This window comes from Ambystoma mexicanum, chromosome 8 (assembly GCF_040938575.1).
Source record: "Ambystoma mexicanum isolate Mex_15411 chromosome 8, UKY_AmexF1_1, whole genome shotgun sequence".
Taxonomy (NCBI): domain Eukaryota; kingdom Metazoa; phylum Chordata; class Amphibia; order Caudata; family Ambystomatidae; genus Ambystoma; species Ambystoma mexicanum.
The window spans coordinates 865,638,567-865,660,384 of NC_090929.1; positions in this window are offsets into that span (position 1 = coordinate 865,638,567).

A 21,818-nucleotide genomic window follows, 5' to 3' on the forward strand; every position below is an offset into this window, starting at 1 on the left:
ATCCCTGCAAGTCTACAAGATCAAATACTTGCTCTAGCTCACTCAGGACACAGGGGCATTGTGTCCACAAAGAGACAGCTCAGGACCAAAGTGTGGTTCACGCAGATGGACGACAAATGGAACGGGTACTAGGAAACTGCATAGCATGTAAGGCAGTAGCCCTGCACACTTTTCCCGAACCCCTCAAGATGACAACAATGCTGCTTCAAGTGTGGGATGAGGTGGCCATTGACATGTTTGGCCCGTTAGCAAATGGCAAATATGTACTGGTAATCATTGACAAGATGTCCAGGTTCCCCGAAGTCCATTTGATCCTCTCCACCAGTGCGGAAGCAGTGATCCCAGTGCTAGACAAGACATTTGCAGACTATGGAATTCCCTCCGTCGTGAAGTCGGACAATGGACCCCACTTCAGTGGCCACGATTTTGCCATGTTCGCAGAACACCTCGGTTTCCAGCACTGCTAAATCACATCCCTTTGGCCACAAGCCAATGGAACAGAGAAGAGATTCACAGGCAACCTAAAACACGCCTTACAAATCTGTTCAATCACCAAGGGATCCTACATGAAGGCCGTTTGCACACTGCTCCGGGACTATAGAAATACCCCACACAGCTCGACAGGGATTTACCCTTCAGCCCTCATGTTTGGGCGTGTAGTAAGAACCAACCTTCCTCTCAATTCCAATAGTGCGCCGTCCAGCAACTGTGTAGCCAAAGCCAGGACAAGAGATCGGGAGAGAAAATGCAACATGAATGAGTATGCGGATGCGGACATTCAATGAAAAGCAAAGCCCTATAATTTCCAGATAGGAGATCAAGTACTTGTACGTCAAGCACAAGCAGGATCCCCTTTCAAGTCAGTACCAATGACAGTGACACACATACAAGGGACCATGGTAACGGCTGCCCGTCCCACTAGCACTGTCACCCAAAACTCCTCATTCTTTTGGTCTTTTGAAGGAAGAATCTCGCTTGAGAAACAGGACTCAGCAGTTTGTGATGACTCGTCTGATGTGGACTCAGAGTTCATGGAAGGATGATAGTGACCGTGATCACACAGAGGGAAGCGCTCCCCTCAGGTGAAGCCCTTCTAGAAGGGTAGTCTGCAAGCCATCCAGATGGATTGAAGAAATGGGTTGAGAGACCCAAGTTATTTACTGAGCAAGGGGGAGAAATAATGTTCCTTCACTATGTTTAGTATGTTTATGAGGGACAGTCACCCTGTCCACTTTCTGTTGTTTAAGTTGTGTCAGGAGTTGCATCTCACGTAGTGGAAAAAGGCGGGGCCACCGCCTTTCCAGTCAGTTTGTGTTTGATAATGAAGAAGACAGTCATGCCACTTGATGTCTCCATGCCTTAATTTAGTGCACCATCATTGCTGTCTTATTCTTGATCAATCCGCAAGAGTGGATTCAACAAGCAGGATATGAAATTCATAACATTGTTTGAAACTTCATAAAATTAATATGACCTTCAATGTATTACAGGCATTGGGGGTCATTACAAGGTGGGCAGTAAGGGATACCGGGCACCGGTAAGGAGACCGGTGCCGGTAATCCCTTACCGCCCTATTACAAGGTCCATTGGCGGGGACTGTAAGGAACGTGTGGTCAGACCACATGTCCCTTACGGGTCCCGCTAAGGGACCAGGGTGCTAATAACGGGCTTGCAAATCGCGAGCCCGTTATTAGCGCCCTCCCCATTCCCATTGAGCTCTATGGGGGCTCATATGGGAATGGGGAATGGCATGTTCAATGAGGACTTACCGGTCGCGCCAGGGTCCGACTTCACCGGTAAATCCCCATTGAACTAGACCGGTGCCAGACCCATTATTGGTGGCAGTCATGGCACACATATCACCATGACTACCACCAATCTCGGAATGAGCCCATTGACATAAAATGCACGCACATTGCCCTACTGCCCGGGTGGATTTTTTCATGGTGGGAACTGCAGCATTTAATCTTAAGTGATGGACCATTATTTATGCTTTACCTTGCAAACTCTTACTCATACGTATGTAGGCTTTATTAATTATACTCTTCACCTACTGCTTGCTTATCGCCCTCCTACATTCCTCTCTCAAGATTTTCTAAGCAGGTTTTTGCAGATGATAGAAATTCTTACTCTATTGCACACTAACCTGGGGGATTTGAATGCACACGTAAATGATACTGACGACACTCAGGCTTCTAAGTTTACATCCGGCCTGAGTGATTTCAATTTGCATGCGCTCAGCTATCTGTCAACACATAAGAGAGGCAAAAGAAAGGACCTCACTTTCTCTACAGAGGGGACATTGGACACTTTTAAACCTGCACCTGTTATTTGGACAGATCACTTCCTCCTTCCCTTTCTTATCCTTGCCCCCACCTTTTTTTAAATTAAAATGACAGACCGTACTCATCAGTGTGTTTGGGCTAAGATTATCCCAGATGAAATTGCTGGCCGCTTTAAGGATAACATACTGAAATCAACTAGTTCCAAAGAGGGCTCTCTCGATCCTTGCACAGCCCTTATTTGAGCAATGGTTATCACGGCTGACACATAATCCCCAGTGAAGCTGGACACCTGTCGTGCCAAGGCATCTGATCCTTGGTCCTCCCTGGGTCTAAGGCTTCTGAAGCAAGTGTCTCAGGGGGCCGAATGAAAATGGCATTTTACGTCTTATTTAGGATCCAAAGTTAATTACAAGCAAGCTCTCCACATCCATCAGAAAGGTTTAAAGTTGGCTAAATCCCAGCATTATGCTGATCACAATGTTTCTGATATTTGCTCCTCACGTGAACTTTTTAAAGTAGCTAAAGAACAATTCACATAACCCCTCCTCTGATAGATCCCTCACGCTCCCAAGCAGTAGGTGATCAGATAAGTTGTTTCTTTCAGGATAACACTGCCAAGATTAGGAACTCGACTGTAGCAGCTAGATCCTGTGTATCGATCTCTGCACCCTCACCACTAGCACACCCTGGGGATGTCCTCTCTATCTTTCTTTTTGACCTTGTCACAAATGTGAATGTTGTGGATGCCATTAGCAAATTAAAATCAGCGTTACCTTCGGATTCTATCCCTTTACATTTGATTCAATCGGCCTCCTTGGAGGGTTCATCCTTCTTCGCCACAGCTTTCAGTTATTCTTTCACCAATGGTGTCACCCCAATCCCACTTAAACATGTCATAATTTCTCCCCTTTTTAAAAGCCCCAACTTAACCCTCCATTACCTGGTAGCTATCGTCCTATCTCACTGCTGCCCACGCTCATGAAACTCATGGCAACCATAGTCATCCCACAGTTTTCAAGATTTTTAGATACGGAACATCACTTACACTGTTCGCAAGCAGGCTTCAGACCACTTATGGGAATGGAGTCTGTTATGATCCCAGTACCTGATAACCTGGCATTAATGCAAGATCGCAAAGGGGTCAGAGTTTTGATTCTCCTTGATCTCTGTGTGGAATTTGACATGATCAACCACACTATTCTTTTCTGGCGGTTGAAAGAGACTGGGTTGTCAGGTGTGCCGCTAGCCTGTTTTGCCTCTTTTCTATCAGAACGCCAGAAGAATGTTTCTCTGTTTCCATTCTCCTTGCCTCTTCCTCTGCCTCGTGCAGGGTTCCCTAGGGATCATCCTTCTCCCCTCTTCTCTTTAATCTTTACCTGCGCCCTCTTGCTGACCTCATCTCCTCCCACGGCATCCATTTCTATACATATGCGGATGATACTCAGCTGGTTTTCCACGTCAGGTCCCCGGCCTTAGATCCTCCCTCTAAACCTAGGGGGTGCCTTCCCAAGGTTGGATGCTGAATGGCAGAGAACTGGCTGAAGCTAAACAGGGAGAAGACTGAGGTCCTCCTGGTTGGATCCACAAATCCCCTGTCCTTTTGGAAATCTATGTTTTGGCCTGACTCCCTTGGCCCAGGCCTGGTCCCTAGTGCTTGTGTGAAAAGCCTAGGGATAAAGTTTCTTTCTTCTGGTTCACGTGAGGCCCAGATTTCTGCGGTTTGCAATAGTTGCTTCCTCAGGCTGAAACTGCTGAGAAAATGTTTGCCATTTTTGCTTCCTGTACCAACCTACGGTAGTCACTGCCTCTTTTATGGGCTCTCTGGACTATTGCAATGTCATGTACTTGGGGCAGCATGAATCCCTGGTCCAGATTGCCCAGATTTTTCAAAACTCAGCAGCTCATCTGTCACTGGGCACGCCCAAGCTCTCTCATTCAGCCCTACTGCTCGCCAAGCTTCACTGGCTCCTGGTCAGAAGCCGGATTACATTCAAAATACTGTGTATTGAACACCGCACTGTCCACTCTGTAACTTATGTTTTTTCTGGCAAAACTAACTCGCTATGTCCCGGGCTGCAGGCTTCGATTTGCTTGTGAAAACCTGTCAGAGGTTACATGTTTTTGTAGGTCCAGGTCAGGCGGACATTACTTTTCCGTCCCTGCTCCAACATTGTGGAACATTCTCCTGCAGAGCCACTAGATATTCCTGATCATTTGTACTTTGGAAAAGCTCTAAAGACTTTTGTATTCTAGGGTTTCTGCTCTTCATGCCTTCTGGTATACTGCTCGCTCCCAGATGCCTTTGGGCCATTTTATTTGCATTTTATAAATATAAATACACACAAACATACCCCTAAGACTGCAGCACTTTGCTGAACAAATGTGAAAGCTACCCAGGAGTGAATTAAAGAAGGGCAACTTCTTTCTTTCACTATCTCCATGTGCTCCAAATGGCAAGAATTAGCACCTGATCATGTCACCTACAGCTTCTGTGTAAAAATCCTGAAAAATCACCCTTAGGGTGCTCAGCAATTCATCAATGCTGTGGTAAAACTGGACACCAGTTAATTTGTTCATAATGAACTGATGATGGTGAACTTGTAGGGTATTGTTTGTCCAACATTAAAATGAGTGAGAGGGCAGATGGATTCTCAAAAATGTCAGATTTCCTTAAAACCTCAATACATAAATACAGGGGGATGCATATCTGGGGCGCACTCAACCAGAATAACATAACATGAGACTGGGCTGCGGACTCTGCAGCATTTCCGGCGATAGCAAATGTGAGGAATGATCAGGGGTGTTGCTGATCCTTAATAATTGAGAGACACACAAAATAGATCACTTTACCACCGGATACTGTAGGGCTTCAGACCCACACTCAGTAGCTGAGAGTACCCAATGTGTTGTTATATCATCTATGCTAGTCAGTCTGTCCAGTCATCATCCTCAGCTCTCTTGCACCAAATGCTTGCAAAGGTTTCTCTCTGTGCTAATCCACAGACAGGCTTCACCTTGAGTGGCATCCTTCAGAGGCCTGGCTCAATTGAATCAATCACAAGATATGTTGTAGGTTCGGACACTCCCACTGCACCGTTGGGGAGGGAGATCCAAGATCTTCTAAAAGAGAGATGCCCCTAGTCTTGGGAAATATTCTCTTCTCCCACTACACCAACTCTGGCAACTCTAGTCAGGACTCTTCTCGGGATCCAGTAACCTCCCACCTCACTCTCACATGGACTTGGCTTTCAGGCCCTATTCTCAAAGCCTGTCATTTTCCATCCTGTAAGTGTGCCTATCTCTCAAAAGCTCCAGGAAATAAGGCAAAAGTGTATAAATCTGTAAAATACAGTGTTGTTAACATGAAAATCCTGGTCACATTTTGAAACTACTCAGAACTCTGTGCTATGTTCAGGGACATGACTACCGAAATTGTGATTTTGTAGCAATTGTAATGATGCTAGAAATATGAAATTTCACAGGATTATGCCCAGATGTCATGCGCATATATGTAGAAAAAAGTGGACAAATCTGACATTCGGTACCCGACCAAAAGCGCGTAAAACTGTCAAATCTGAACTAAAGCTCTCACCGAGATGGAACTCGGACGGATACTTGCTCCACTAAATCTGTGATGTAAATATGTTATTGCTAGCAAGTTGGTAATATTGTAAATATGCTTTATATGAAAAATAGATTTACTGTACAGAAAAAAAGGGGAGGTTCTCCCTGGATTGTAAAATACAGCATCATCATGACACCATGTGTTCTTCTCAAATCAGGGGAGAGGACAGACCCTAACCAATAGGATTCCTAGAGGGTGTGCCTAGTATAATTCAGCCTACGCACCCCTGTGGGAAATACATAAATAGAGACAGCTTAGGACCTAGAAAGAAAAACACCTTCACTCATCAACTGATTGCTGGCGGAGCACTTTGCAAGAGGAGAAATCCATATCCAAGACTCCAGAACTTTGAAAGCAGAGAGGCCCAATTCCAAAGCGGACCCCTTCTCAGCTGGGCCTTTAAAATCCTGAAACCAGATTTTACCCCAAACCTCCAAGGAGAACACCAAAAAGAACAACCTGGCTGTGCTGTTTTTGCTTTCTTGCTAGAATCCAGAGATCCAAACCAGTAGAGCAGAGCTGAAACCAGAGAGCTGCAACCCAGAACCAACCCGTCAGATCCATTCCAGAGTGCCGTGCAGTGTCCAGAGTGCCGTACTGAGTGCAGAACCCGAGCGCCCTTAATCCTGTCCGGTGGGCTAGCAGAATTCCAGTCCAGAAATCTTTGACTAGATCCTTGATGTGCCCATTCCAAACAGGAGTAGTGAGTATCTATAGCATAGAATTGTCCCTAGCAAGTATCTTATCCATAAGTATCCCTATCCAAATCCATTCTATCATATCCAGAACTGCATTGTAGAACCTCTTTTTTCTTTCCTGAATCCTTCTCTCATCCCTATTGTCCTTTGTTAATAGTAGTGTTAAAATCATCTTTGCGCTAATATATTTGCTGCAGAAAGACAAGCGTCTCGGCAGGTAGAAACCATCCGGAGACGTCGCTGGATTGGTGGCTGTGCTGTCATGTAGCTTGTGGCTTTATAGACTCCCTAATGTAAAGAAAATCTTGTTTGTAAATTCAAAAGTGTATCTTTCATTTGCAAATTTTGACTCTTTCTGAGAAAAACCGACCTCTACTAAAACCTCCGTAACTTCCGTACCGTGTATGCTAGAAACTAAACGTAAGTGTCAAATTGAAGCTAACATCCTCAGATTTCCAACGAATCCAAACCACATTCCAACTCCTTCTAGTTGTTTTGCAATCACGCTTCTCGCGCACGGAAAAGTTTGCAGCAAATTTTTCATTTGGCGCAATTTCACCACTTGTAAAACAGCTGTTCTTTGCATCTGACCTCAGCATTGAGTGTTCAATCTGCTAGTGACTCAATAATCCTTGCTAGTGTTTATCTGAACCTATACAAGGTGGCTCCCACTAGTTTTGAATCCAATTTAGTGAATTAAATCCATTTTTCTGTGTTTTTAACCATTCATTCAAAGCCACATTCAAAAGCATTTGACCCGTTTGCAATCATTCCTGTTTCTCTCTGAGTTTGCTGGGGGAAGTGGGATTGAAACTGTATTTGTTGAATTTGTATTCCTGAAACCTGTTTTCTCTCCTTCCATCTCTTTATCTTGCATATTGGGGGGATTGAATAGTGTGCAGGAGGAAAGAGTGACATTGCATTTGACTGAACCCACACAAAGTATTATTCTATGCTGCATTATTTTTCCTGCCCATGGTCCTTCTGATTAAAGAGATTGTTGATCGTAACATCACCCCATTGGTGATCCTTGTATAAATATTAAATAGTGTGATATATATATATATTGTGAAATCCATAAAATAAATCTTTTAACTTTGCAAAACAGCCTGCTTCCTGGTTCAGTGAGACCGGGGGGATTCAAAGAGAGGGGCGTGATATAAGGGTACATCATTCAGAAATAAAAGAACTTATAGACAAAAATATATAATTAAGGGTTTCAATTGTGCATCCCACGCTAGGCAATGACTTAGGTGAAGTTCTGGGTTGAAATCACTTACATATTCCTTACTGGCAGTATTCTGCATGACAGAGGTGAACACTGCAAATATATAGGCGCGAGTGAATGGTATTTGTTAGACTACTCTTTTCAGGAGGTATTTTAACAATACTTGAATGATGAGCTGTCATGGTCCAACATTCGGATACAGTGAAATGTTGCCCTCTAAAGTGATTCAATATTAACTAATTCTTCTAATCTGCACAGTGATACAACCTCTATTGCCTAGTATAGTTGGTTTTGATTTCATAAAACAATAGACCGTGAAAGAGGATTTTGCAGTGGATTCAGATTGTGACTCTCCTGCCCCATTCGAGTGACTCTCTCACAGCAGAGAGCGAGCACCCTAATATGTGGAAATGCATCGACACAATAGGAGAGTCACAGTCCATTATGCCTGCCTTTTTCGTATCCTCTTGCCCAATCATCTACAAGCGAGTAGGATGGTACTATAGCATGTGACTCTCTACTGTGTCTTTCAATGCCATGGGGTCAAACCCCCAATGGATTGGCCTCTGGTAATACAGCAGTACATCCTGCATGTCACATCAACCAACTCCTCCTTGGATGCACAAATTTTGCCGCACCCAGAATGCTATCGTCACTACAAAAAACAAGCTTCTGCGCTGGGGCCTGCTGGTGTATGATGGCACTGTCACTATATGCACATAGAGCAAAGGTGATTGGACAAGCTTTGTGGGTTGTGTAGGGATAAAGGCTTCATGCACGTGTTGGGAGTTTGGGCCTTATTCCGAGGTTCACGTTAAATCACTGACTTTACCGGCATGGCGGAAATACCGTATCCGCGTTGGTAGCAGGGCGTAAATAGCACCATATTCCGACCTCGCGGGCACAAGCTTTCCGCCATGCCGGTAAACCCCCTAGCGCCATACCGGTAAAGGGCGCATCAAACCCCTTACAGACAACAACCGAGACGTAACTAACACCATCGCCCTCCACCTAGTGCGTAAATAGCGGTGCCCGTAATTAACGATGACCGTAAATTACGGGCACCGGTAAAAACCGCAAACGGAAATTACGTCATCGAACAGGAACGGGAAGCATCATGGCGGCCATCTTTAAAATCACAATCCATTGCAATCCTCCCCATACAGGACTCGTGGGCATATTGTGATAGGCAAAATAGACTCCAGAGACCAGCATCATGCCAAAAGCATTAAAAAAGGGTGCTGCGCGCATCAGAAAGGAGAAATTCTCCCAGGATGAGCTCCAGGTACTTGTCGATACTCTGCATGAACATGCAGAGATTGTTTTCAGCAGCGACATGCGCAGGTCCACCATCCTCAGGAAGAAGGAGATATGGGAGCTGGTCTCGCAGAGGGTGAGCGCTGTCGGAAACACCCCCCGCAGCACGACGCATTGCCGCAAACGCTGGGATGACCTCCGTCTGAGGGTGCGGGCCATCCTCTCAGCAAACCGCAATCTGGCCCTAGAAACAGGAGGAGGCCCAGGCTCACCCATAAAAATGATGCCCTGGGAGGAAATATGTGCAAAGATGATGGGCACATAAGCCATCGAAGGCGTTGGCGATATGGATTGCGGTGATCCTTCATCAGCTGACGCAGGTGAGTGCCATGAGTGTAAACAATACATGCATCCCTAATGCAAGTCATCGCCAAGGGCAGGTCAAGCAGTCACATCATGTTTGGGTAACCCCCCCACCCAATGATGCCGTAACAACTGGGACCCAGGATGATGTCAGGTGCATGGCTGACACCCATATTGGGCATGCCACACAAAAAGCTGGTCAATGTCAGTCACCACAGTACTCCACCAACATGAGTGACCCTGCCGACAGTATGCTTTTCCCATCCAAGCAAAGCTCACAGTCCCACTCAGCACCCAAATGTCACCAAAACGCTGCTATCCCATCGTAATACCATTGTCTGGAAGTAATTCTGACCCCCAGATCATTGCTCATGCTGTCTCTCTCTTGCCCCCCACAGGCACCGGTCATGAAAGTGAGGACCAGGAAGGCCCCCGGACAAGTACCTCCCGGGGCACAGGCAGGGGACAGCACACACCTGCAAGCAGGAAGAAGGCACATGCCACACCACCTGCCCCAGCAACCCCCATGGAGGGTACACAACCCACATCCGCGGCCCTGGACATGCCTGCAGTTCTGCGGGACACATACCCCAAGTTGCACCATGAGGAATCGAGTGCGTCAGGGGAGAATGCTGCCATGTGCATCCTCGTTGTGCCAGGCAGCACATCACCAAACACCATCGACAACGTGGAGGAGCCCAATGTCTATGTACAGAGCCCAGACACTCCCTCGTACAGCCAGGTTGCCCATAGCGACCCTGGGTCGAGTGACGGCCCAGGGCTCACAGGCAAAGCTACACCTGTCTGTCATGTGCCCACTTCCCCTGCAGGAAGTCCTGTAAGTCCTGCAGGCACGACAACATGGAGCCTGCCAACCACATTGCCCACATCGGCTGCAGAAACAGTGCGCTGCCAGCACCTCACGGGCATGATAGAGGAGTTCCTCCGGGACAACCGGGAATCAGGGTTGGTGCTATATAATGACCTTCAGGCCCTGGGCGAGGTCATCAGTACCAGCACAAACCGCATCTGTGAAATGCTTGGCAGGATTGCTGATGCCCTGAGGCAGCACCCCCCAGACCACAGCCCCAGCAGGAGGAACCACCCTCCCAGAGCTCCTCCACGCAGACCAGCCCGGTCCGTAGGTCACTGCGCACGATGCGCCGGAATGGAAGGGATGCCCCAGGCTCTGGCAGTGCCCATTGACCGTGCAGCCACACACATGTGGCCAATGCTGCACTGATGGGAACATTGTGGGGTTGTTGTGGGGGGAGGGTGGGGGGTTGTGGGTGTGTGTGGGAGTTGGGTGGGAGGATGAGGGGGTTGAGGGTGTGTGTGGGAGTTGGGGGGAGGGGGAGGGGGTTGAGGGTGTGTGTGGGAGTTGAGGGGGAGGGGGAGGGGGTTGAGGGTGTGTGTGGGAGTTGGGGGGGAGGGGTTTGAGGGTGTGTGTGGGAGTTGGGGGGGAGGGGGAGGGTGGTGAGGGTGAAGGATCTGTTGTACACGTTTGGACATCATCATGCAATACACAGTTTGGTCTATCCTACAATACAGAGTGGACATTCATTATTGTGCATGTGTCTTTTAATGTCTCACAGTGCATGTAGTACATGTATCCCCACACCCAGTGCCCAATGCCCTGTCATCCTCACCCCCTTAGCTGACTTGTGATTCAGAAATATTGCTCGATCAATGCTTGTCGCACGGTACGTCCCTCCCGTGCATCGGCACCATGTTGCTGTTCTGCCATTCCTTCCTCCACCTCCTCCTCTTCCTCCTCATCTGGTGGTAGCAGTCCCACGTCAGGGGGCAGTGGCACGTTCAGACGGATGCACATGTTGTGCAGCATTACACATGCCATGGTGATCTTGGACACCTTCTTGTGGCTGTAGATGAGGGCCCCACCTGACCGGCTGAGGCAACGGAATCGTGCCTTCAGAAGGCCGAAGGCCTGCTCTATGACCACCCGTGTATGGGTATGAGATCTATTATAGTCCTCCTCGTGCCTGTTTTGGGGGTTGCGGACCGGGGTCATGAGCCACGGTTTCAAAGGGTAGCCAGCATCACCTGCATGAGAGTGGAATGAAGGTAAGTGTTGGTACATTCATGGTGGAGAACTGTGCTAGTCTTACATTGCAGGGGGTGATGACTGGCCATGCACACATGTCCCTGGATACAATCAACCCATTACTGGTCCGGCCATGTGTGCTGGCCAATGGAATGATGGAGGGGGTAGCTTCTCCCTGATGGGTCATGGTGCGCACTCATGTCTTGTTGCATGTGCATCGTTTATGCATGCAGCAGTGTTGGACTGCATTAATTGATGACTTGCATGAGACCTGCTGTAAGGGTGTGTTGGTAGTAGTTGGTAGCATAGCCTTCATTCAGCACTGATCCCTATCATGGTGATTGGCAGCTATCCTATGGAGGTGCCGAACCAGTCACACGCAGTAGGATCCCTGTCAGACTAACCTCTATGCACTCCCATGGATGACTGTCCTTTGTGTTGAGATGCAGGAGTCAGCGACATGGTGCTATTGCACTGCATGGTGCACGTTGGCCTTACGGTGTGTAAGGTCCACCGATGTGTGGTGCATGTGTCGTGGTCTTAGGCAAGGGTAACTGTTTGACAGGTACCATTAGGTGTTGGCTCGTATTCACTACTGTGTGGTTAGGTGGTAATGTGGCGTGCCACTTGTCATGGGGCACAGTGTTCTGTGAGGTGCACAACGTACAATAGCGTTGTCATTCCCTCCCGGGTGGAGTATGCATCCCCCTCCCCTTTCCCTCCCGGGTGGAGTATGCATCCCCCCCCTTTCCCTCCCGGGTGGAGTATGCATCCCCCCTTTCCCTCCCGGGTGGAGTATGCATCCCCCCCCTTTCCCTCCCGGGTGGAGTATGCATCCCCCCCTTCCCTCCCGGGTGGAGTATGCATCTCCCCCACCCCCTTTCGCAATGGGGTATGCTGACAACCTACTCAGAGACCCAATGCACTGCCATGGCCCATTATGGTTACTCACCAAGCAGCCAGGTACGTTGTCCGGCATGTCGGCCCATGTAGCGTGGTAGTGTTAAGTTCCGCAGGACCAAGGAGTCATGAGTTGATCCGGGGTACCGAGCATTGCATTGTGTGATGGCTTTACTGGCATTGCACACCATCTGGACGTTGATGGAGTGGTATTGCTTGCGGTTGTGATACGGCACCTCCATGGCATGGGAACCACCAATTCTACGTGGGTGCAGTCGAGGGCACCTATGCAATTTGGCATGCCTGCAAGTGCATGTAAGGCAGCTTTGGTATCATATATCTCCTGTGGAGTCTGGGGGAGGCATATGTAGTCCCTTCTGTGCTTGAGGAGGGCATCCAGCACTTGGTTGAGTATCCGGGAAAATATTGGCTGTGAAATGCCATGCATGTGCCCCACTGTATGCTGGTAGGTGCCTGTGGCAAGGAAGTGGAGCACGGACACTACCTTTAGTAGAAGGGGGATGGCAGTGCTGATTTCTATGAGGCTCACTATGTTGGTATGTATCAGGGCCACTATGGTGGTTATGGTGTCCCAGTCAAGCCAGTACAGGGTGTAGATCTGCTCTGGTGTGAGGTTGAAGGGGGTGGCTCTGATGTGGGGTATTGGGGGCTGCCGGCGTGGTAATGGTGGCTGCACTGGTAGGGCATGCTGGCCCTGTCTCACCCTCCTTCTCCTCCTGTGTATCCTCTGTGGTGGTTGCTGTGGTTGCTGTTGTTGCTGTTGTCGTAGTTGCTGCCTTGCAAGCAGGGCCTCCAGCTCCAGGAATGCTGCTACAATTGGTATCATCTTGCTGTGGGTGGGGGTGTGGTGTGTGGTTGTGCTCCTTTTGTGCTGTGCCAGACTCTATTGCCTCCACCTGTGCTGATTGGGTGCACCTGTTCCTCTTCCAAACACTGATCAGGGTTGTTAACACCTTCCCTGCGATGCCGGTATTAACGCCATGGCGGTAAGGTACTTTGCGCCCATGTGGAGGTCGTTATTTCCGTGTTCGCTTTGCTTAGAATCGGAGATGGTTTACGCCTTCCCGTTATTTACGCGATGGTGTGTCGGGCGCGCGACACTGGTCTGCTATTTACGCAATCATAGTTTACGGTGGCGTAAATAACGGTGTGGCGGGTCAGAATGGACCGTAACGGTAAAGGAAGTCGTTATTCCTTTACCGGCCTCGTTTTTCCCTTAACGCCGGACTCAGAATGACCCCCTTTGTCTTGAAGAGAGACTCCATCATTGTGTCAAGCTGATTGGCCCGAGAGGACCGCGTACCTGTAGTCTTGGTGGTTGGTCTCGCAGAGGTCGCCAGTCTGGAGTCCAGGAACTGATGAGATAGCGGCACGAGGAATCAGCCTCTCCACCACCCAAATGAGGAACTGGGTGAAGGATGGACCAACCCCCAATGTCACAAAGGCACTCTCCCAGGTAAGCGTGACAAGAGGATGTAGGCTCAGATGGAGGGAACCATAGTCCAGGTAGAGCTTGTTGTCCAGACCATGAATCTTCCAAGAACCTCAGTGCAGCGACAGTTGATAGATAGACCAGTGTAGCAGAAAGGTATTCGTAGTAGGCAAAGGAGCTTGGCTGGTGCAGATAGTTCCAATGGTACACAGGATGAGATTCGGAGTCAGGCAAGACAGGAAAGAGTGAGGACAGTTGGAACTAGTTGTCTGGCCAATTAGAGAACTGTAGGAACGTGCCCAAGATGGAACAGGGGGAATGCAGGCTAGTGTGGGATAAGTCCCCTCTACACAATGATGACTCAGGACAGAACTCCGGAATGGGCTGAGGGAAGACTGACCCAGGGCAAAACCTAGGTAGTAGCTGGAGGCTGGCTGGCCCAGGGCCGAACCCAGGTGAGGATTGAAGGCAGGCAGGCCCAGGACAGGACCCGGATAAGAACTGGAGTCAGGCTGGCCCAGGGCAGGCCACAGGTAAGGACTGGAGGCAGGCAGGCCCAGGACAGGCCACCGGTAAGGCCGGAGGCAGGTAGGCCCAGGACAGGCCACAGGTAAGGCTGGAGGCAGGTAGGCCCAGGACAGGCCACAGGTAAGGCTGGAGGCAGGTAGGCCCAGGACAGGCCACAGGTAAGGCTGGAGGCAGGTAGGCCCAGGACAGGCCACAGGTAAGGCTGGAGGCAGGTAGGCCCAGGACAGGCCACAGGTAAGGCTGGAGGCAGGTAGGCCCAGGACAGGCCACAGGTAAGGCTGGAGGCAGGTAGGCCCAGGACAGGCCACAGGTAAGGCTGGGCAGGAACAACGAGGAAAGCGAAGCAAACCGCGTTGAGACGCGGGCAGCTTTGACTAGCGGCCTCTTTTATGGGCCGCCGGCGCCCGAGAGGCCTGGAACGCAAACCGTTCCGTTTCCGGGCGCCGGCGAACCCAGAACGAGGCTTGGAAGGCAAGCCCCCACGGCGCATGCGCGGAACCGAGAGAGAGGACCTCCGCGCATGCGCCGAAGGCCGCCGGCCCTGTAATCCGTTGCTCCCCTCCCGGCGAGTCCCCAGACGCGAACGCGCGGGTAGACTCGCCAGGAGGAAATGGGAGCGGCAGACCCCAGTCTCCCGCGTGACATGACACTATGCCCCCTCCCAGGAAGACCCGGGGCCCCAGGCTTCCAGGGAAACCGTACGTAGAACTCACGTATCAGCCGGGGAGCATGCACGTGCTGGCGCGGTTCCCAGGTACGATCACAGGCCGGGTACCCCTTCCAGTCAACCAAATAGTGGAGCACCCCTCTACGGTACCGGGCATCACAGATCTCGTGTACCTCAAACTCAGGGCCCCCCTGTACCAAAACAGAGGCCGGACGAGGAGAGGTGCGGCCATAATCATCGACCACATAGGGTTTTAACAGGGACACGTGAAAAACGGGATGTACACGCCAGGAAGAGGGTAGGTGAAGACGGAAGGCTACAGAGGACAACCGTTTGGTGATAACAAAGGGTCCCAAATATCGAGGGGCCAGTTTGACGGGCAGATTGCGGAGAGGCAGGTTCTTTGAGGACAACCACACCTTGTCGCCCTCCTGGAAATTAGGTTCTGCACTCCTCTTCCTGTCTGCCTGTCTCTTCATCCGATCCTTGGCTTCACTTAAGATCTTGTGTGCAAGTTCTTGCTGTTCCCGGATGTGTAAGACCAGACCATCAGCAGAGGGAACAGTACTAGACGGAACTGGTTGAAAAGGCATTAACCGAGGATGTAGACCAGTGGAACAGAAGAATGGGCTGACTCCAATGGAGGCATGAACAGTGTTGTTGTAGGATACTTCGGCCAGATCTAGCCCACCTTTCCAATTAGACTGTGTGGCATTGGCAAAACAGCGGAGGTACCCCTCCAAAGTCTGATTGGTCCTTTCGGTTAGCCCATTTGTCTGTGGGTGATAGCCTGAGCTTAGAGCTCTATGTATTCCCAGATGACCACACACCTGTCTCCAAAATGATGAAAGGAACTGGGTACCTCTATCCGATATGATTTTCTCCGGTAGGCCGTGCAACCGGTAGATGTCGTGCAGAAACGCTGAAGCCATTTGAGTAGCTGTAGGGATTTTCCGGAATGGGATGAAATGGGCCAGTTTGGTGAAGCTGTCCACAACCACCATTATACAGGTGTACCCTTCAGATGGAGGCAAATCCACAATGAAATCGGTGGCGATGGTATGCCATGGATAGGGAGCCACTTCGGTGGGCATTAACAAACCCAATGGTCGTCTTCTGGGAACCTTGCACTGGGCACATATTGGACAGCTGTCAATGTACTTCTGGACCTCGGTCGCCCAACCAGGCCACCAGAACTGTCGGGATATCAACTCTCGAGTGGCTCTGACCCCGCGATGTCCTCCTATGGGTGAATCATGGAATCCGTGTAGAATGCCCCTTCTAATGGCTCCTCTGGGTATGTAGAGTCTTCTTTGAAAAAACAACAGTCCGTCTCGTTCTGATACTAGTTGCCGACTAAGAAGGGACGTTCTTTCTGGATCCGACCGAGTGGCTTCCGCGATGGACTTAAGGTGAGAGGACAAGGCCAGCAGAAAATGGCGAGGAGAAATCAGTGGCTGTTCTGGACAGGGCGTCCCATCTACGTTTTCCAGGGACCTGGAAAGCGCATCCGCTTTCGTATTGGAGGTTCCCGGGATATAAGTAACATGGAACTCAAACGGAGAGAAGAAGAAGGCCCACCGGGCTTGACGAGGAGTCCGACATTGCAGAGAGCGAAGATATTGCAGATTGCGATGGTCTGTCCGCACCTCCACAGAAAAGCGTGCTCCGAGGAGAAAATGTCTCCATTCCTCGAATGCGGTCTTGATGGCTAACAGTTCCCTTTCAATCACCGCGTAGTTTCGTTCGCTGGGACTCAACTTGCGAGAATAATAGGCTACTGGATGTTCTACCAACGTGATAGGATCTTTCTGAAGAAGGACTGCCCCTACAGCAAAGCTGGAAGCATCGGCCTCCACTATGTAAGGCAACTCTTCCTGGGGATGGCGCAGGATCGGGGCAGCCATAAAGGCCGACTTCAATACGTCGAAAGCCCGGGAAGCCACGAGATCCCATTCGAACGTGATCTTGCTGCTGGTTAGCCTGGTGAGGGGCGCCGAGATCTGTGAGAACTGTGGGATAAAGCGCCTGTAAAAGTTTGCGAATCCCAGGAAGCGTTGGAGAGCCTTGATATCGTGTGGATGTCTCCATTCTTGTATGGCTCGCACCTTCTTGGGATCCATCCCAATGCCTTCTTGATTGATAACAAATCCCAAGAATTCAATGCTGGGTTGGTGAAAGCTACATTTCTCCGCTTTGGCGAACAGGTTATTGACGGACAGCCGATGAAGGACCTCACGAACATGTTCCACATGCTCGTCTAAGGATTTAGAGAATATCAATATGTCGTCCAGATAAACCCAAACGGATAACCCTAACAGGTCACCAAAGATGTAGTCCATGAATCGTTGAAAAACAGCGGGAGCATTACATAGGCCGAAAGGCATAACCCTGTATTCAAAATGCCCAAAAGATGTCTTGAAAGCTGTCTTCCACTCGTCCCCACTCCTGATGCGCACCAAATGATAAGCTCCGCGGAGGTCCAATTTGGAGAAGATTCGCGCAGTATGCAGGGTTTCAAGGATGCTGCGAATTAAGGGTAAAGGATACCGGTCCTTGGCTGTTATGTCATTCAACTGCCGGTAGTCGACACAGGGTCTCAATGTACCTTCTTTTTTCTTTACAAAAAACAGGGGGAATCCTGCAGGCGATTTCGATGGCACAATGTACCCCTTTTCTAGACTCTCCGACAAATACTCCTGAAGAACTAGCTTCTCGTCACGTGTCAAAGCATATAGTTTCCCATGGGGAATAACGTGGTCCGGTAGCAGGTCAATGGAGCAATCAAAAGAACGGTGTGGAGGAAGGGGTATGTTGCCAGGTTCAGAAAACACATGTTTGAATTCGGAATATTCCTGTGGGACCAGAGACGTGGAACATAGATGAACCCCATTGCTGTCCGTTATTAGAGAAGTCGAGACGGTCCTGGTGGGAACGGGTAGCTTGCATTCTTGAGCACACCGTTCGGATGAAAAGGTCAAGGTCTGGGTTCTCCAGTCTATCAAAGGATTGTGGTGTTGCAACCAAGGTAATCCCAAAACCATCTTGTAGTTCGGTGACTTGATAACATCAAAGGCTAGTTCCTCGTAATGATCAGCAATCAGAAGGGCCAGTCCAACTGTGAACTGACTAACGGGTCCAGAAGACAAGGGAGTACCATCAATAAGCTCCACCGACAGAGGCGTGTGTCTGGAAACGAGTGGTATCTTATGTCTGGTGACGAACGTTTCGTCGATGTAATTGCCGGAAGCCCCACAGTCCAGTAGACCGGATACTTCCAGGTTCTTGTCTGGTAGTTTAATTCGGACCTTCAGGGTCTGTAGTACCGCTGGTTGCATGGGCAGACGTATAGAACAAATAACAGAAGGGTCTGAGGAAGGAATGGGACCTGTCGTTGCCCTTCCTGTATACGACAGGTCTCCTAGTTTCCCGACTTCTTCTTCTGCGGACGCAAAGGACACGTACCCAAATAATGTCCAGCTGCTCCACAGTAAAGACACAAACGCAAAGACCTCCTTCGTTTCTTCTCTTCTTCCGTCAAAGGTCCCCTCATGGCTCCTACTTGCATGGGCTCAGGTCCGGACTCGGTCGACCCAAACGAACCAGCAGGTGTGTTGGTTGTCCGGGGACCGCTTCTGTCAAGCCGACGTCTCTCAGCCTTTCGTTCGGCTAGCCTTTGGTCAATACGGAGTACTTGATCGATCAAGAGTTGAAGGCTCTCTGGTTCAGGGATGTGAAGTAACTCATCCTTGTACTCCTCTCTCAGGCCTCGACGAAACAGTGTCTTCTGTGTAATTTCGGGCCACTGGGAGTCAGTAGCCAAAAGTCGGAAACGGCTGATGTAGGTGATGACGTCATTGCTTCCCTGTTTGTAGTCCATCAATTGATTCTGTGCAACGGAGGCCAGGTTCGGCGTCTGAAATACCTCAAGAAAGGCCTTTTCAAAGGCAGCAAAGTCATTCAAAATAGGACTGTTCGTAACCACAAACGGAGTTGCCCAAGCTAATGCGTTCCCAGTTAGGTTCCCCAAGATGTAACCAATCTTGGCCCTATCAGTGTTGAAGTAGGTAGACCTGAAGAGAAAGTGTATTCTGCAGTGGTTACAAAACTCCGCCACCCGTCTAGGGTCTCCGTCGAATTTGATGGGTGTTGTATGAGCCAATGATCCCTCTCCTTGAGAGGTACTAGGTGCTCCTTGCGTTATCATTTGTCGTAATGTTTGATTCTCCTGACGCAGGGCGGTCATCTCGGCCCTGAGCGCTAGCAACTCGTTCCTCATGTCCTGCGATTCATCCATCTCTGAATCAGGAGGAAGGCGTCTCAATCTGTCAAGCTGATTGGCCCGAGAGGACCGCGTACCTGTAGTCTTGGTGGTTGGTCTCGCAGAGGTCGCCAGTCTGGAGTCCAGGAACTGATGAGATAGCGGCACGAGGAATCAGCCTCTCCACCACCCAAATGAGGAACTGGGTGAAGGATGGACCAACCCCCAATGTCACAAAGGCACTCTCCCAGGTAAGCGTGACAAGAGGATGTAGGCTCAGATGGAGGGAACCATAGTCCAGGTAGAGCTTGTTGTCCAGACCATGAATCTTCCAAGAACCTCAGTGCAGCGACAGTTGATAGATAGACCAGTGTAGCAGAAAGGTATTCGTAGTAGGCAAAGGAGCTTGGCTGGTGCAGATAGTTCCAATGGTACACAGGATGAGATTCGGAGTCAGGCAAGACAGGAAAGAGTGAGGACAGTTGGAACTAGTTGTCTGGCCAATTAGAGAACTGTAGGAACGTGCCCAAGATGGAACAGGGGGAATGCAGGCTAGTGTGGGATAAGTCCCCTCTACACAATGATGACTCAGGACAGAACTCCGGAATGGGCTGAGGGAAGACTGACCCAGGGCAAAACCTAGGTAGTAGCTGGAGGCTGGCTGGCCCAGGGCCGAACCCAGGTGAGGATTGAAGGCAGGCAGGCCCAGGACAGGACCCGGATAAGAACTGGAGTCAGGCTGGCCCAGGGCAGGCCACAGGTAAGGACTGGAGGCAGGCAGGCCCAGGACAGGCCACCGGTAAGGCCGGAGGCAGGTAGGCCCAGGACAGGCCACAGGTAAGGCTGGAGGCAGGTAGGCCCAGGACAGGCCACAGGTAAGGCTGGAGGCAGGTAGGCCCAGGACAGGCCACAGGTAAGGCTGGAGGCAGGTAGGCCCAGGACAGGCCACAGGTAAGGCTGGAGGCAGGTAGGCCCAGGACAGGCCACAGGTAAGGCTGGAGGCAGGTAGGCCCAGGACAGGCCACAGGTAAGGCTGGAGGCAGGTAGGCCCAGGACAGGCCACAGGTAAGGCTGGGCAGGAACAACGAGGAAAGCGAAGCAAACCGCGTTGAGACGCGGGCAGCTTTGACTAGCGGCCTCTTTTATGGGCCGCCGGCGCCCGAGAGGCCTGGAACGCAAACCGTTCCGTTTCCGGGCGCCGGCGAACCCAGAACGAGGCTTGGAAGGCAAGCCCCCACGGCGCATGCGCGGAACCGAGAGAGAGGACCTCCGCGCATGCGCCGAAGGCCGCCGGCCCTGTAATCCGTTGCTCCCCTCCCGGCGAGTCCCCAGACGCGAACGCGCGGGTAGACTCGCCAGGAGGAAATGGGAGCGGCAGACCCCAGTCTCCCGCGTGACATGACACATTGCCATTCCAGAAGGTGGACATTGATGTGTTTGCTCCGTAATCAGGACAAAGCCACAGTAGAACGGGGGTCATTACTTTCTGTGTTTCCCAATGTTCAACGCTTCATTTGTAAATCACGTTTACCTAGCTTATTGCATCTCATGCCATTGAGAGTCTTCCTATTTAAAGTACTCTCAGAACATTGATGAGATGGGCATTGTCATGGGTGGGGATGTAATCTGTCACACCTGAAATATGCGTGCCTCACTTCCAAAAACAGCCATAGCTGCAGAGTCCTTGAACTCTTCCTCCTCTTGATCCATTTGCAGGGGGGAAACTTTTTCTCCCCCAATTTGTGCTCTTGGGTCTCCTGCAGCACAACCTCCCTGCCCTCAGTTCATCCTTCTGCAGGGCGCCACAGTCTTACCACTACTCTGACAAATCCTCAACCCACAGGCCTAACACCACCTCCTCACCAAGAAAAATATGTTCTGTGGTGTTCCTCCATGCCTACCGTGATCTCCTGCATTGACATTATATTACATTTGGCCTCCCATTCCCCACCTCACCTGCTCCTTCTACAGCCCTTGGCACCAGGAGTTCCTGCACTGGCACGGACCTCTCAGGCAAGTCTTCGTCCACTACCTTCTCCATCTCAGTTCCTTTGCCATCCCTGCTTCCTTGCTTCTCCCTGTTTCACCCCCATGATTTTCCCACCACAATCAAACCCCAAAGGCTAGGAGGCACACTTTCCTCCTCTAAGACCTGGATAATGTGCTCGTCCTCCGACTAATGAACCACCTCGTCCTGCATCATGTGCATCAAGCGTATATGCTGCTGCTTTCACCATCATCTCATCATCCCATACAACACCCATTTTTAGATGTGTCTTTGCCTGGGGCATGGATATATGTAGCATTCTGTCTGGAGAAATGGATACCCAGTTTTCGGGCAAAATGTGCACATCATGGCTTTTTCTGATCTCCCTCGAAATCATCCTATATTACTAAATAAGATGCATTTAATGTTTTCTATTGTCATTTACTTGTTTTTTAAAGGGCATTCTCACAGAGGGAATACTTGAAACATTGCATCAGTAAG